The sequence below is a fragment of the Nyctereutes procyonoides genome, unplaced genomic scaffold, assembly GCF_905146905.1.
Source record: "Nyctereutes procyonoides isolate TBG_1078 unplaced genomic scaffold, NYPRO_anot_genome, whole genome shotgun sequence".
In the NCBI taxonomy this organism is placed as follows: Eukaryota; Metazoa; Chordata; class Mammalia; order Carnivora; family Canidae; genus Nyctereutes; species Nyctereutes procyonoides.
In genome coordinates, this window is record NW_026575159.1 from 10022145 (window position 1) to 10038708 (window position 16564).

A 16564-nucleotide genomic window follows, 5' to 3' on the forward strand; every position below is an offset into this window, starting at 1 on the left:
ACCATCCCCATCATATTCTTCTTTGTCTTGCTGCTTCTAACAGTAGCTCTGGAAGTTGCAATAATTTCTCTGAAAACCAGGCCTTTGTCTCAGTGCCCCTCCTCCGCATTCTCAGAGTGTGCTGTCTGCCCTGGGTTTTAGTGCACCGTCTCCTTTCTTGTTTCCCAGAGCTAGTACCTGGTTCCTGCTATTATTTTCATCTGGATTACCTCACTTCCCCTTTTTACTTCCTTAATCCTTTCAACAGTATGTCACCAATTGCCTCTATTAAATTCCCTCTGTTTGAAACACTTAAGGTGTTTTCTATTTTTCTGACTGGACCTTGGCTCATGCATTTGTCTACTAATCGGTCCTCCTCAATCTTCCACTGTCTTGCCAGCAGTGTGGGAATGCAAAAACATCCCTCCATATTAGAATCTGCAAATTCCTGGTAATATATGTATATATACTACACTTAAACACACACACACTTTAAATAGTATTCTCAGAGAAGTATATCTTCATATAACTCATTCTATGTAAAAATGTATATGTACACACACAGAGATGTCCATATGGGTCATCACACTAATAATCATTGGTAGAGAATATTAATGGCTTTTACTCACATTTTAGTATTAAAAACATGCATCATTTTATAAAGCTATTTCATTTTGAAAAAAGTTCAAATATCTTAAGAGCACATGAAGATGTTATAAAAATTTAATATACATTAATCAGATTATGTTAACTGCACAAAATATTTAAGTAGGATATAAAATATTACATATAACATGAAATAATGTGATTATGATGTGCCTTTCTAATAACAGGCTTAATAAATGTTTATTAAATTAATAGTATTTTTGATTTTTTAATTCAATGTTATTTGACACATTATCATTTCTCCTGCTAAAGCATAAATTCTCATAACTGTGATTAACTCCACTCTAAGACATCCCTGCATACATTCATCTGATACCAACTGGAGTACACAATAAATAAACAAAAGACTTTGAATCAAAAGAAAATAAAGCACCAAATGTAAGACTGGCAATTACCTCTCTTGGGCACCTGTTTACTATAACTGAACAGCAGGATACTGCAAGACTCCAAACAATTTCTAAAAGGAGGAAGAAAGCAATTTCCACAGAAGAAGTTAAAGAATGAGTCACTCCATTTTGTTGGTTTGTGTTGCAAACTTAATGCTATTTAGATGTATTTTTTTACCATATGTTAATAATAGTAATTTAAAAAAGAGGGAAAAATGACAACATACAGCTATGTTATAATAAGCAGATGGTGGCTGGAGATGGGCTCTTCTCCAACAGTTCCCATTCTTTTCCAATTCATGATCTGTAAAAGGAATAAACATTTGTATTCCTCTAGTGTGCCATAATACTTCAAATATAAGGTTCAGAACCTCAGTGCCTTAGCACTGAGAAATTCTATACAATACTTTTTACCACTCTAAACTTAGAATTGCTAATCCAAAGAGTGGGTAGTGATTTGGAAACTTTCAGGAGTTATTCTTTTGGAATTATTAGCAAAAGTTACCTACTGACTCCATTAGAAAGAACAACAACAATAATTCCCATCATTTGTTAGAAAAGATATGTTTTTATTCTGCTCAAAATTTCTTTGGTGATAACTTGTTTTAATAAACATAATAATGGAATATATCAGTCATAAATATTAGTGTACATATTTGCCAACTGGTTTATGGTGTATTTTTGGTGACATGAATGGGCACTGATCTTTAAAATCTATTGGGGGACATATTTCTATTTGGGGACATATGTAGATAAACATACACTATACATCAAATAGATTCATCCAATCATAGTGAGTTTGTGATCTGTGTTTAGTAGTTGGTTTTATGCTGTACAAATCAAACACCTATTCTAATTATCTTCAAAACATCTAAATTTATTACATACTTGACAGCTCACTTTATTAGGCCATTGCACGAAAAACTGTAGCATAGGAGACATTGACCTTTTCCATCCTTATATCATCATTTCTGAAAATTTTCCTGAATTGTATGTACCACTTATTGTCATCAATATGCTCTGTAAGTTCTAATGGCCTCCTTTATTCTCTCCATTTTCTACACTGTGCATAGTGTCTGACATAAATTACTAAAGTGTAAAAGACTACCATGTGTGTAACATTATAGCTGTTTTTTTTTTTCATTATAGCTGTTTTAACTGAGCATAAAATCTTAAGTCAGTCTCCTCTTCCATGACAACTGCTACTGTCTCAACTTAAACCCTGACAAGTTCTCATCTGGTGTACTACAACAGCCACCAAACAATCTCCCTTTCTCCAAAGCCCAGTGTCCCTGCATTCCAAATCAGACTACACTGGTGCACTGGTGTACTTTTTAAAAGGAAATTCTCCCCTTTGACTCCTTGGCCTCAAAAAGTTCCCCATTCAGTATTTGATAAAAATAACCTTTATTAGTTTCTAACCTTACCTCTTCCTATACTATTCTTCCATTATTACTCAGTTGCTGGCAATTTTCAAACATTTTGGAATGTTTCATGTTGCCGTGTTTTGTTCAGGTTTTTGTTTGTTTGTTTTGTTTTGTTTTTATGCCCAGCTAGAATAAGTTGAACCATTGATCCATCTGGTGAAATTTTGTTGGTTCCTCAAGACTTAGCTCTAATATGAGCTCCTCTCTGAAGCCTCTCTTGGCACTGGTTTAGAAACAACCACTCTGTCCTTGACAGCCCTTATATATACCTGTGATTATTTGTCTGTTTCTTACTGGACTGTGAACCCCTTGAGGCTAGGGACTATGTCTTAATTTGTGTCTGATATGTCTTCATATTCCCTAAAACTGAGAAGTGTAGACACTTTACACGTGTGCTAATAACTTCAAACATCATTAAAGCAGGAGCACTTGGGTGGCTCAGTCAGTTAAATGTCTGACTCTTGGTTTCATCTCAGGACATGATCTTAGGAGTTGTGGGACTGAGCCCTGTGTGGAGCCCCGAGTTGGGCTCCACATTCGGTAGGGAGTCTGCTCGAAGATCCTCTCCTTCTGTCCCTCTTCCCATGTGCTCACTCACTCTCTCTCTCTAAAATAAATAAATCTTTTTTAAAAGGCATAATTAAAGCAATAGAGGAAACATTTCTTTATATAGAAGTTTCATACTCAAAGGCAAAATATATATACAGCTGCTAAATCATAAGGCTAGTGTGTAATCTATAATCCTTACATTATTATGGCAGTAGATATTTGCTAGGTATCTTCCCAGCATGTATTTTAATTTTCTCTCCTTTTCTGATGATGCTCTGGGTTTCCTAGCTGTGTGGTTTGGACGAAATTAATTTGTGTCCACCAAATAAAGTAAGACTAGCTTTCCTTCCTTTTCCTCAGAAGAAAATCTCATCATCCAGCCACAGTGGTTAGGTTCAGATGCAGTCACATGGCATAAGTCAAGTCAGTCAAAGCCAATGAAAATCAGTTCTGTGATTCTATGTGACTTATCATAGAAAGTGAATTTCTGTTTGAATGTGCATATAAGTGAGAACAGACATTTTATAATCCAGGGAAATGAAGGCAATCACTCTGCAGCATGAAGTAAATAAGCTGCTTTGGAATAGATCCAAACTTAAGAAATTAGAGTCAAATACAGAAAGACTCAAATCCTACTATATATATATATATATATATATAAACTTTGGACCAAGCTGCTCCTGTTTATTCCCAGCTGAATTTTGTTGGTTCCTCAAGACTTAGCTCTAATATGAGCTTTAACTTTTATACCACTTTTATTTTTTAGAGAAACTTTATGTAAAATTACATATGTAAAATTTTAACTTAGTAATTTATCTAAAATTGTATAGAAAAATTACACAAAAAGTACTGAGAGTTCTCATTACCCTGTTTTCTCTGAACATAGTTTAATCTGTTATTAATGTCTTTCATTAATGTGGTATACATTACATTAGGGTTCACTCTTTGTGTAGTTGCATGGGTTTTGACAAAGGTATAATTCATGTATCTACCATTACAATATCATATATAATAATTCACTGTCCTAAAACTCTCCTGTGCTCTATTACTCATCTCTCTCCCTCTGCCTCCAAACTCTTAGCAACCACTGATTGCTTTACTGTCTTTTTTTTTTAAAGATTTTATTTATTTATTCATGAGAGACACACACACACACACACACAGAGAGAGAGAGAGAGAGAGAGAGAGAGAGAGGCAGAGACACAGGCAGAGGGAGAAGCAGGTTCCATGCAGGTAGCCTGATGTGGGACTCATTCCAGGGACTCCAGGATCACCCCCACGCCCCGGGCCAAAGGCAGGTGCTAAACTGCTGCACCACCCAGGGATCCCTGCTTTACTGTCTCCATAGTGTTGCCTTTTTGAGAGTATCCTATAGTTAGACCATATAAAATTTAGTCTTTTAAGACTATCATCTTTCACTTAGCAATATGCACTCAAGGTTTTCCATGTCTTTTCATCCCTTAATATCTCATTTATTTTCATCACTAAATAACAGTCCACTGTTTGGACTAACCACTCTTTGTCTACTCACCTACTGATAACTATCTTGGTTGCCTTCAAGATTGGGCAGTTATGAATGAAGCCACCATAAATATTCATGTGCAGCTTTGTGTGTGGAATAATTTTCAACTCACGTTGGATAAATACCTAGGAGTGCAACTGCTAGATCACATGATAACCCTACATTTAACTTTGTAAAAAACTGCTGCAGTGCCTTCCACAGTGGCTAAACCATTTTGCACTTATATAGCAATCAATGAGAGTTCATGTTATTTACATCCTCACCAGTGTTTGTTTCCTTTAGTTTTTATTTTATTTATTTTTTATTTATTTTTTGATAGTCAGAGAGAGAGAGAGAGAGAGAGAGAGAGAGGCAGAGACACAGGCAGAGGGAGAAACAGGCTCCATGCACCGGGAGCCTGATGTGGGATTCGATCCCGGGTCTCCAGGATCGCGCCCTGGGCCAAAGGCAGGCGCCAAACCGCTGCGCCACCCAGGGATCCCTGTTTCCTTTAGTTTTTAACCCAGCTTTAAGATATTTTTTCAGTTTCTTATAACTGATAAAATTCTATCCAATAGAGAAAGCATAGGAACAAAAGGGGGAAAAAACACAGAGGCATAACAGTATAATACAAAAATCCAGATACTATAATATATACTATCTGGACTAGAATTTTAGTTCTTTCATTTATTAAATGTGTGATTTTGGACAAGTTACTTAACCCTCCTAAATTGCAGTTTTCTTACTGAAGAAAAGAATGGTTCTTCCCAAGATTGTCATTAACCTGAACACATATGACAATATAATGACAAGAATATTTAAAAAGAAGGTCAAGAGTTAGATTATCACCCTGGATATTAGAAAAAAACTTAAGTGAGGAGCAATAGAGGTGCATTGTTAAATTCTCTTTCCTTATGAACCTTAGTGAATTTCCTCCTTTGTTTTCTTCGCCCATACCCCAAAAAATTGTTATAAGTCTCAGCAATTTCTCTTCCAAAACGACAGATCTGAACTCTAGAACTTTTGCTTGCCCCCACTTATTCACCTCTACAACATTTAATGAAGCATAAAATATCAGTTTGGTGCTCCTGCATATTGATACATGATTAGTAATGTAGTCACTGTTAAGTGGAAAAAACATAAAATTAAAGTAAGATAAAACTGAACTCTTTACAAAATGGATTTCCTCTGCACAAATACAGAAATCAGTGAAAAGATTTTACTTTTACCTCGGTATTTTCTGTTCTTCTTTTCCCATGCCTGTCTAAATGTCCCTTTCCTTTTCAATTTTTTTTTTGTCTTCAAGAAATAGATCTTTACTTAATAATCTTTTGGCTGTCTTACAGGGTCCCTATCTGCAAAACTTTGTGTTCTCTTACCTTTCTCAGGCCAAACAAGTACTAAAATATTTCACTATGTATTCCAATTAACGAGTGAGGTCTTCAGTAGACAAATCAATCAAAATGCAAATATATATCAAATGGTTGTTTTTGCCAAGTATATCATAGAAATTCCTGAGACACTGAAAGAACTATAGAAAAGGAAAATCTCTAGCATATTTTCTCTATTGTTTTTGATGGTCACTTTTCTTAGGAACTCCATAAGCTCTACTCAACTCTTTAGATGAGCCCAAATGTTGCTTTCTCAGAGTTTAATATCTCTAAAAGGTTTACCTTTATTTTTTCCTTTTTCCTTTTCCCTGCTAAACATCAGCTTTTTATTTATTTATGGCCATTAATAAAGTTTATAATTATAAAAATTGCTCCAGATCTAGGCCATAGTAAGTCACAAAAAAATATTCTAAAACATGACATAACTGTATGTCACTGCACTTTGATAATCTGTAGGTTGTACTCAGCCAAGCAACTAATAATAAGTGTATGAAAATGTATCAACAAATAATGACTACCCATTATGTGCCAGGAACCATTATGTTAGATATGAAAGATACCAGGACACCTGGGAGGCTCCATCGTTGAGCATCTGCCTTTGGTTCAGGTCATGTTCTCAGAGTTCTGGGATCAAGTTCTGCATCCGGATCCTCACAGGGAGCCTGCTTCTCCCTCTGCCTATATCTCTGCTGCTCTCTGTGTGTCTCTCATGAATAAATAAATAAAATCTTTTAAAAAACATACAAGAGATATTAAACAAAACAGAATCTATTCTCTCAAGGAGTTGACAGTCTGGTAGAATGTGATAGGCATATAACAAGCACAACAACATGTTTTGTGTACTGTATCAGTCAGTGTCTAACCAGGAAAGTAATAATCACATTAAGCACAACAGAAAGAATTTAACACAAGGAACTGTCAGATGGATGATGGGAGAGGTGAGAGACAAAGAACAAGTAGATAAACCAGAGAGCAATATCAGCAGGAAGTCCCTCAATCAGTGAAAAAAACAAAGTAGCCAGAATCCTCTAGCAGAAATGAACAATCACAGGCCAATCAGGTGAGAGCTAGAGCCATGGGAGTAAAGGGCTTCTGTAGGAAAAGCAGTAGAAGGCAGAGAAGAAGAAGGAAATATCTTGACTTTCTCAGGCTCCCTTTCAGATTTTCAGCCAATCAACTAAATTCAACTAGAGTCTAGCTGCCACAGGAGCCTGAGAAATTTACCAGACAGCAGTTAAGCTCCCTACAACACAGAGCAGAAAAAGGGAAAGGTTCAGAGTAGCTCACAGGGCCATTGGGCCCAGAAATGGCACATATACTCCAATAAGAGTCTGAGCAAGCTAAAGTGGAGACATAAAAGAGCTGATCAATTCTAAAGTGAAAGAGAGGAAAGAGCAGTAAATTGTCCATACTAGTATCTCAGAATGGACATAAGAAGGAAGGAAGGAGGAAAGGAAGGAAGGAAAGAAGGAAGGAAGGAGAGAGAAATAAGTCATTTAATCTTGAACCTTCTTAAAAATATTTAAAAAGTTGCTTATAATTTCATATATACATTCTCTGTGAAAATAAAAATGTTAGATGCAAATTGACCCAGGGAGAATACTTCTATGAGGGTAACAACTAAGGGAATATAACCACTAGATAGAAACTTCTCTCTTATTTAGTGCCCTAATGGTCATGCATGAAGACAGAAAAATAAGAGCCTAAATCACAAAAGGGAAACTTAAAAATTTACCCTTTAGGTTCCAGGGACTCCAAGAATGATGTTGGTGATTCAAGGTCTGTAAAGAAATTTTCATTCTAAGGATTCATTACAGCATGCTAAGCTAAACCTAAAAAGAAATCCAACTGCCAAACCTCTTACATATCATAATTTATTTCATGCTCAAATCCTGGCAAGAATCAATAAAAGAAAGAAAAGTGTTAGGGGCATGAGTTGTAGAAGAAACTAAATGAGGCAGAGCCCCAAAGCTTTAGAAACCACAATGGAACATGATTGTTAAGAGTCTGTGTCTATTCAGCACAAAGCACAATAGCCAAGAAGAAAATAAATTGAGAATCAATAACCTTAAATTCTGAAATCGCCTGAGAACTTTGAACAATGATATTTATCTTTCCTTTTTAAAGCAATGCACAACAGGGTCACAAAGCCTCCTGGAAACCACAACCTAGGAAATTTTATCTTCCCTGATGACCTCACAAATCTTATTTTGCCCTGTGCCACAGGCATTACCATGGCCATATGCATCTCTTGATGGGAGAAACATGCCCCTGAAAACACTGGAACTAAAGGTTGCAGAGCACTATAATTCTGTCCATGTGTTTTTCTTTCATTTATGTGTCCCAATATTTTTTTTTCAAAAATATGTTAAAAACAGAAGGAAATGCAAATCAGTACTTTCGAACTCCCAAATCTACTGTTTATGTCTTCCTCTGGTTTTGCCTTCCCGTAGGAAAAAATCTAAATTCTCAAAAAGATTAATGAATTCACATTGTCAAAAACAGTTTACGTGAGGCCAGCAGATCTTTCACTAGGAAAAGAAAATCATTCTAATACTTAATACTAAATCTCTGGATTTCATTATTGTCTCCTTTGTATTCAACTTGTCTCTCAAAATTGTCAAGAGGCCTAAAGTCTTTCTGATGGTCACAAGCACCCATTCAGAAAGAAGTTTTCTTAGGTGGTGGGCAAGAAATGGTATATTGATATTATAACTGTGTCTGCAAAAAAGATACTCAGAAGGCTCTCACTGGAGGATTAGGAAGGATATCTGAGAGATGCCTGCCTTACATGGACCTTTAATCTTATCCAACATTTGTAAAAGAAAGGATGTTTAAGATACATTTTTTAAGATTTATTTATTCACGAGACAGAGAGAGAGAAAGAGAGAGAGAGAGAGAGACAGGCAGAAGGAGAAGCAGGCTCCATGCAGGGAGCCTGACGTGGGACTCGATCCCGGGTCTCCAGGATCAGGCCCTGGGCTGCAGGCAGCGTTAAACCACTGAGCCACTCGGGCTGCCCTGTTTAAGATATTTTTAAAGATGACTGTGCACACCAAAAGTAGGTAAAACAAATAAACGAGGGAGAAACTTTCTCTAAGGAACCTGCTTATCTGAAATGACTCAGAAGTGAGGCTCACTATAAACAAGGGTTTTTTTCAACAAGACAGGACAATGGCAGTGTACTTAATTTGGAGGTTGTACAGCTGCTAAGCGAACTGACCGTTCCAGTCCAATTTATCCTAATGTGCTCCCCATGGTTCAAATTTCTTGTCATACTAATGTAGGCCTCAAAAATGTCCAGGAGAGAAAGCTGAAGCTTTCTCAGAGCCCTTACATTCATTTTCACTCCAAAGAGCCCACCACTTTCTGTAGAAACAGAGTCTGACGAAAGACAAAGGTGGAGAAGGGCATGGAATCTTTAAAGATCATCTGATTCAGTCTTTCAGACTAGTGATTTCTGAATCACCCAGAACAAATACCGAGATTCTTGAAGACCTCAGAGAGGAAAGGGACCGAGATTCTTGAAGACCTCAGAGAGGAAAGGGATAAGAGAGAAGGGAAAGATTCATCCTGTGCTTAATAAACGTAATCTCTACATCTGCACTCACTACCCCCTGATACTGAATTCTGTGACCCTCACATTAAGAAATTTCTTCCTTGTGCCTAATTTTAATCTTTCTTCCTTTAGTTTTACTATAATTTATTATATTTTTGTTGCTCGGAATTATAGAGATTAACTGCTCAGCAAACCTCCTCAATTTCATATATTAGTACAGAAGAAGACCAGAATCACATCCTTTGTACTTTCCTAAGCCCATGAACCAATCATGTCACTCTTTATAGAACCATTTCATTCTTTGCAGTATCTCCAAAGTTTCCATTTTTGCACATCTTTTTAAAAACTGAAAAATAAAAAGATTACTTCAAAGCCTTCTGTCTGCTGTATTTTTTTTCTCTCCATTAAAACAGGTAAGCTTATTCCCACAATGGCATCATATTGCCAACTCATTCAGAGTTTACTCAAGCAAGCCTCAGGTCCTTTCCTTTTTGTTCTGGTGCACAGATAGTTCTTCCTCAAATTGTATTTATAATGTTTACTTTTTTTGTCCCTAAGTAGCTGAGCAAACATATTGTGGTTATAGCCAGGGGATGTTAGGAATTAGAGACAACAGGTTCTACAGAATCACACTGAGTATTAGTTCCCTCCAGCTCCAAATTTTAAGAACAAGTTTCAAAAATTTTTGGAAGCAACTTTGATAAATTTGTCCAGTTTTTTGTTCTAATGTCTCATTTATAAAAGGTAAAATCTTAAGGTGATCAACAAATTACCTCAGCTGATCTCAGTTCCTAAGAGAAGATACAACATATAGAGGGAATTATACTTTAAGGTAGTAAGGATTTGCAAAAATAAATGAATAAATAAAAACGATAGATTGATCCCTAATTAAATCTGGAAATGCTATGGAAACAAATGTAAACTTTGGTATACAAGAGACAGAAAGCTAGCTCCTCACAGCCTCTAGGTAGCTTTCAATGCCAACATATGGGGATGTTTCTATATCTAGAAACAAATAAAGAATTCAGCCTTAGATCAAAGCTAAATGGATATTTCCTTGGAAGCAGATATGCACCTCAATAAAATCTGATCTCTATAGGATATGAACCAGTTTGGTTATATTCTCAGTTTTTAAACAAACATTAGAAAGTCATAATTATACTAACAATGAGTACTAGTAGAGTTATTTCCAACTTGTATACTGAGACATTGTTCAACTTATTCTCATAAAATCTAAATATATACACTTTTTCCAGATTGATTGGAATTTATTGGTACCTTACTTAGCAGCAAATTGAAGGAACTCAAATTTTACCTTTTTTTCACGCTACCATTCATTTGGTCTCTCAAGCTCAAGATTCCAAATATTTTTTATGTAAACTTTTACTGCATTTCATATCATCAGTTGTTACTAAGTCTTGCCAAAATTAAACTTGTTTTTTACTTAATATTTCCTCTTTCTTCCAGTGACCGATATGTGTGGTACCTTCCTAATCTCAATACTCTGCTGATCATTGTAGTAACTCTCAGGTGATCTTTTGGCCTTTGTCAATCTAGTTGCTGTTAAAGTGATATTTTAAAAAAAAATTTGTTTTTTGGCACAAGAAAGTGAAACTATAAATTTTTTTTAAACCATCACTTTAGCAGCAAAATCCTTTTGGCTTGGGTTATAAACTACAGAAAACTGAACTGTGTAAGAAAAACTGTCACATGACCTCCCATTAGCCACTTGGGAGACTAGGAATTATAGTCTCTATCTCGGCTGCCATGGATAAACTAACACCAGGATTTAGTCTGTCCATCACTGAAAAGACAGAAAGACAGATTCTGGTAGCATTTAGCAGACTGCATAGCCACGTACAAAGAACTTCGTAATCATTTCTTTGGTTTTGTGTTGTTTTTAAATGACTGTAGCAAAAGAATTTTTAGGCTGAAAGATCTGTGGTATGATCAGCCCAGCAACATTGTTTTTGAAAACTATGCTCTGCTGAGGCTCTCTATAGGCAACTAAGATGCCCTTGGCTGCTTCTGTGGCAAAAAGGTGGTTGGGCAATAAGAATTCTGGCCCCTCAATTCCTCTCCAACAAGAGCAGAATTATATACACCAGCTCCATACTACACAAGTTAATCATAGACATTTTCTCATCCTGAAATAAATAAATATTCTTGACAAGCCTATCTCCATTACTTATGCCATTTTTTTAGGTTGAATTATATTGAAAACAGAAGATTGAAACTCTTCTTAGATATCATTCTATAAGAAATGGAAAACTGAAAAAAAAGTTCTGGTGTGTATGCAAGAATAAATTTTCTATTTGCAATGTGAGAAGAGAATCTTTCTATTCAAAATGTAGAGAAGAATGTGATTTATAATATCAGTATGCTCAAATAATAAGAAAGGGCAACTTTCATCTGAATTTCATGTTAGATCACAGTATTTTTACCTTCCTGATAGTATTTATCACTTCCTATTAATTTTTACAGTGCTGTAGGGAACAAGGAATGGTATTTTTTGAATTCCCCATCCCTTCTCCACACCCATCCACTTAATTTTTTTACCCTTGTCTGCTACATGTTCCTTGGTATTTAGAATCTTAGAGCATTGTCAATAGACAGAAAGCTGACCTCTGACGTCTAGCACACAGTTGTAATTTCAATTCCAAGAGAACACCCACTCAATCCCTTTGACAGTAATCCTTGCCAAAGCTTTAATACATAGGGTGAAATCTCCCAAGGCTAGAACTTTTCTTGGCAGAGGAACATCAAGGGGATGGAAAATGCTTTGAAAGAAGGACCTAAGTTGTTTTTTTAAAATTTTTACACATTAAAGCTTTTTCTTTGCCAAGTGCTTCTTCAAGGTTCGGCCTGCAATGTCTAAAGGACATAAAGTGCTTTATGAGATTTTGCTACAATAGGATTTATTAAAGGACTTCATGTGGTTGATACCTTCAGAGCTAGCCGAAAGGCCCTGGCATTCGTATTCCCAACCTGTTTCCAATGATTTTTGTGCTCTTCTACTTTTTGTTCAGAATTTAGGCATAGACTTCACATTGCTATCATAGTTTCCCTCATTTTTTCCCTTAAAATTTCACTCCTTCATTTGTCATTATCTTGGTTTTCCATTCTAAAAATTTCTAATTTTATTTCTCTTGCATTTTATCACAGCATGCATTAAATTCTAGATACATGAAGAAAAACTATAAACAATCATCAATCTCTTTTGGTTATATTGCTCCACCACATTAACACTGTATGAGGCATTTTTCAATATCTGAGGATATTTTTTTTCTATCCTAATCGTTGTTTTCTTTGTTCTATTAATTCTCATTTGGGGCTTCCATCATAATAATTTGTTATGCTATTTCCTATAGTTCCTTATTATTCATTCCATAATTCTCATCTTCAAACCTTAACTGGATAATTTTTTAATAAAAAAATCTGGGTATTTTGTAGTATGTAGTATATTATGTAGTATGACTGACCTAGGACACATACTGAATTTATTCAGCTCCCTCCAAAGAAAGTATTTCATATTAGTGAACTGCCCGTGTTTATTAATGTTTCTACTCTACCCAAATAGTGGAGAGGAAAACAATAGCTCTCTAAGGCAGGGAGTCTCAAGAATTAAGGACATTTCATGAAGGGTAAATATCCCCAGGTGACCAATATCAAAGCATTGGAATGTAGGTTTCAAAAACCCTACATCTATTTTGTCAGAGATCCAACCCCTCGTCTCCATTTTATGGCTCAAAGGCATAAGGACTAGAATAGTTTAAAACCATATAATTTGTGAAAACTAATTAAATATGCAAATAGCATTTCATAGAGTGAAGACAAAGGTATGAAACTAATATCAGAAAATATTTTTGTTTTTAAAATATGGCAAATACATTGTGTAAAGCAAAACAGAAGCACCCACTACTATTGTAATTAACAATTGTCAAAGAAATTAAAATATCAATTGGTAAGTTTAGCATGTGAAACTATTTGGAAAATTCTGAACATCTGGTTTAAGATGATAACATTAAGGTGATCATATTTATTGTCCAGCCTGGGACACATGCAAGAGTAAAAGAGAGCACTATTAATAATTATATCGGATGACAGGTATAAATTGAGACTGTCTCTAGACAAATTGAAACTTAAACATATGATCATTCTTTAGAAATCACAGATAAACTACATACACTTAGATATAAATACAGCCCATAATTCCATAACTACTTTTTAATAAAATTTATAAGATTCCCCCCAGATAACATAAACAAAGTAGAATGAAAAATAAAGATCAATTACAAGGAAACCAGTTTTTATAAAAAGCATGGAAAATCAGACAGAAGAACCACCAGTGTAACTAGGGAATACAGATTGGTATCCTATAATCGAAAAGACTGTGGACAATTGGAATAAAAAAGGTGTCTTGATTTCTCTTTCAATTCAAAATAAAAACTGAATTATAAAATGGAGATAACCTAAAAAGACTTATAATCCAGGTAGCATGATTAGATTAAAATAAAAATATAGGTTGATTATCTAAGAGTATTGGTTATTTATCTGATAGTTTAGCCATTAATAATGATCAAAACTCCCGTGGCATAAATCATAGACTGATAGCCTCAGGTGCCATATTAACTATTACACACCTGGTTAACAGTTTATACACTTCTAGGATATGAATATATGCATAATTTATCAATATGCTTAAGGAATTTTTCCTATTAACTAAAAAAGTTGAAAATTCATAAAAACAGAAAATGCTTCTTATAAATATTTATAATCTTTTTTAAATTATTTATTTATTCATGAGAGAAACAGAGAGGCAGAGACATACGCAGAGGGAGAAGCAGGCCCCCTGCAGGGAGCCCAATGCAGCACTCAATCCCAGGACCCCAGAGATCAGGATCTGAACCAAAGGCAGATATCCAACCACTGAGCCACACAGGTACCCCTAAATATTTATAATATGAAGCATTTAATCAATGCTTGTTTTCACGTGAAAATAGACTGGAATTTGTCCTAAGAACATTATTAAGGTCTAGTCCTTGTTCACAAATGACTGCAATAGCCTATAAAGGTTGAAAAATCATTGAATTATAGAATAGAAAAAAAGTCATAATTGCTTTTAAAGCTGTAATATAATAAATCCATCACGAAGAAAACATTCAACTTAATATTGAAATATATTTGGATCGTTAATAATAATGTAACATTTTAATATCTAACATACTATTCATAATATTTGCTCTATTTAGAAAGGTTTGTAAAGCAAAACTATGATATTCATCTTATCAATGGAACAAAGTTCAAATACTTAAAATGACACTCAAAGTTATTTCTACTTTCAAGACTCTGTCCTTGTTTACATAATCTCACCTGTGCTTAGCAAGCTGTAAATAAATATTTCACTCTATAATAAATAAATTCAAATTTATAACAAAAATATGTATAAATCTGTTTAGGGAACCAAACCTCTAACTCAACTTTTAGAAGCCTCGCAAACCTAGTGTTCTTTTTTTTTTTTAATTTATTATAGTCACAGAGAGAGAGAGAGAGAGAGAGAGAGAGAGAGAGAGAGAGAGGCAGAGACACAGGCAGAGGGAGAAGCAGGCTCCATGCACCGGGAGCCCGACGTGGGATTCGATCCGGGGTCTCCAGGATCACGCCCCGGGCCAAAGGCAGGCGCTAAACCGCTGCGCCACCCAGGGATCCCAACTTAGTGTTCTTTTGTTTGTTTCTACCATAAATTCTTTTCAGCAAACACTAATATCAGAAATCCCTACATAAAATTACAGATTTCTTTCACATAGATGTGAACAGAGTTTATTTTTCATTGATAGAAGGAACAAAATGTGTTCTATTTTCCCTAGCATATCAACATCAGTAAATGAAGTCATTACTTCCTTTACCAGAAAAAATATAATACAAATCAACTCATAGAAAGTAGGATAGTCTATTGAGTTGAGTGTTTTTCTTAAAGATCAGTAACTTACCACAAGTTCTGAATGCAGATATTTTTCATCTGAAACCCTATGGTATTGAGATGAAACAGGTTTTAATGGTGATAAACTTGCCAAGATTTTTTGGTTTTACACAAATAATTGACTTTAGGGTCTTATGCAATAAATTTTTTTAGATTTTGTTTTGCCTTGTTTTAATTTTAAAATCTATCTTTGCTTTGTGTTTCCAAAGTACTGTAACTCTGGAAAGATAAGCTGCTCCCCTCCCCCAATTTTGGCCTGTTTAAACTTCCCTAGGTCCCTCTACCACCAAAGCACTGTGGTTAGAACAGGCATGATTTGGTGGGACCATTAATTTGTTTGAGGCTATAATTTTTGTTCCAGTAACTAACACTTCATTAAGTTGAAATAGTTTCATTATGAAAGGAAATATTCACAGAGAATTTAACCAATGAATGGAAAATTACTAAGTTTCCAACCAGTTTGATTCAGATGAAATGTAAAGCTTATTAATAAAATTGGTTTATGTTTTGAATTTTTTGAATTTTTTAATCATAGGAGAATGAAGACAAGAGGTTATGTGTAAGCTTTCAAGTTTACCACAGAGAAGCAAAAATGGCATATAAAAATACTTACTCTTTAAAAATGTGTCAGCTTCTCTTTCACTGAAATTAAATGCAAATATATGCTTTGCTTTCATTAAAAGCATATGTTATATCCTGGACTTAATACTCCTATTTAAGTACAGAAATTCAGTCTTGTTTCATTTCATTCATTCATCTAATAGCTATTTACTGAGCACTCACTTTGGTCAAAGCACTGGACTAGAACACCAAGGCAAAAAAAAAAAAAAAAACAAAAAAAAAAACCCAATATCTGTCCTTTCCCTCAGGAACTAACATTACAGGCAGTGACACAGAAATTACATAACCAAGGTCAAGTTATTTCATAACAGTCATGATAAGTGGCAGGATGGTAAAGTCCACAGTACGAAGAATGTTTCTCTGAAGAAATACCACTTAAATTCACATCCAAAGAATGAATAGATCTGGTTTAGGTGAAGGAGGAAGACAGGAAATATAATTCATAAGAATAGACACCCTGAGGGCAAAAATAGCATGACTCATTTGAGAAAATAAAAAGAAAAAA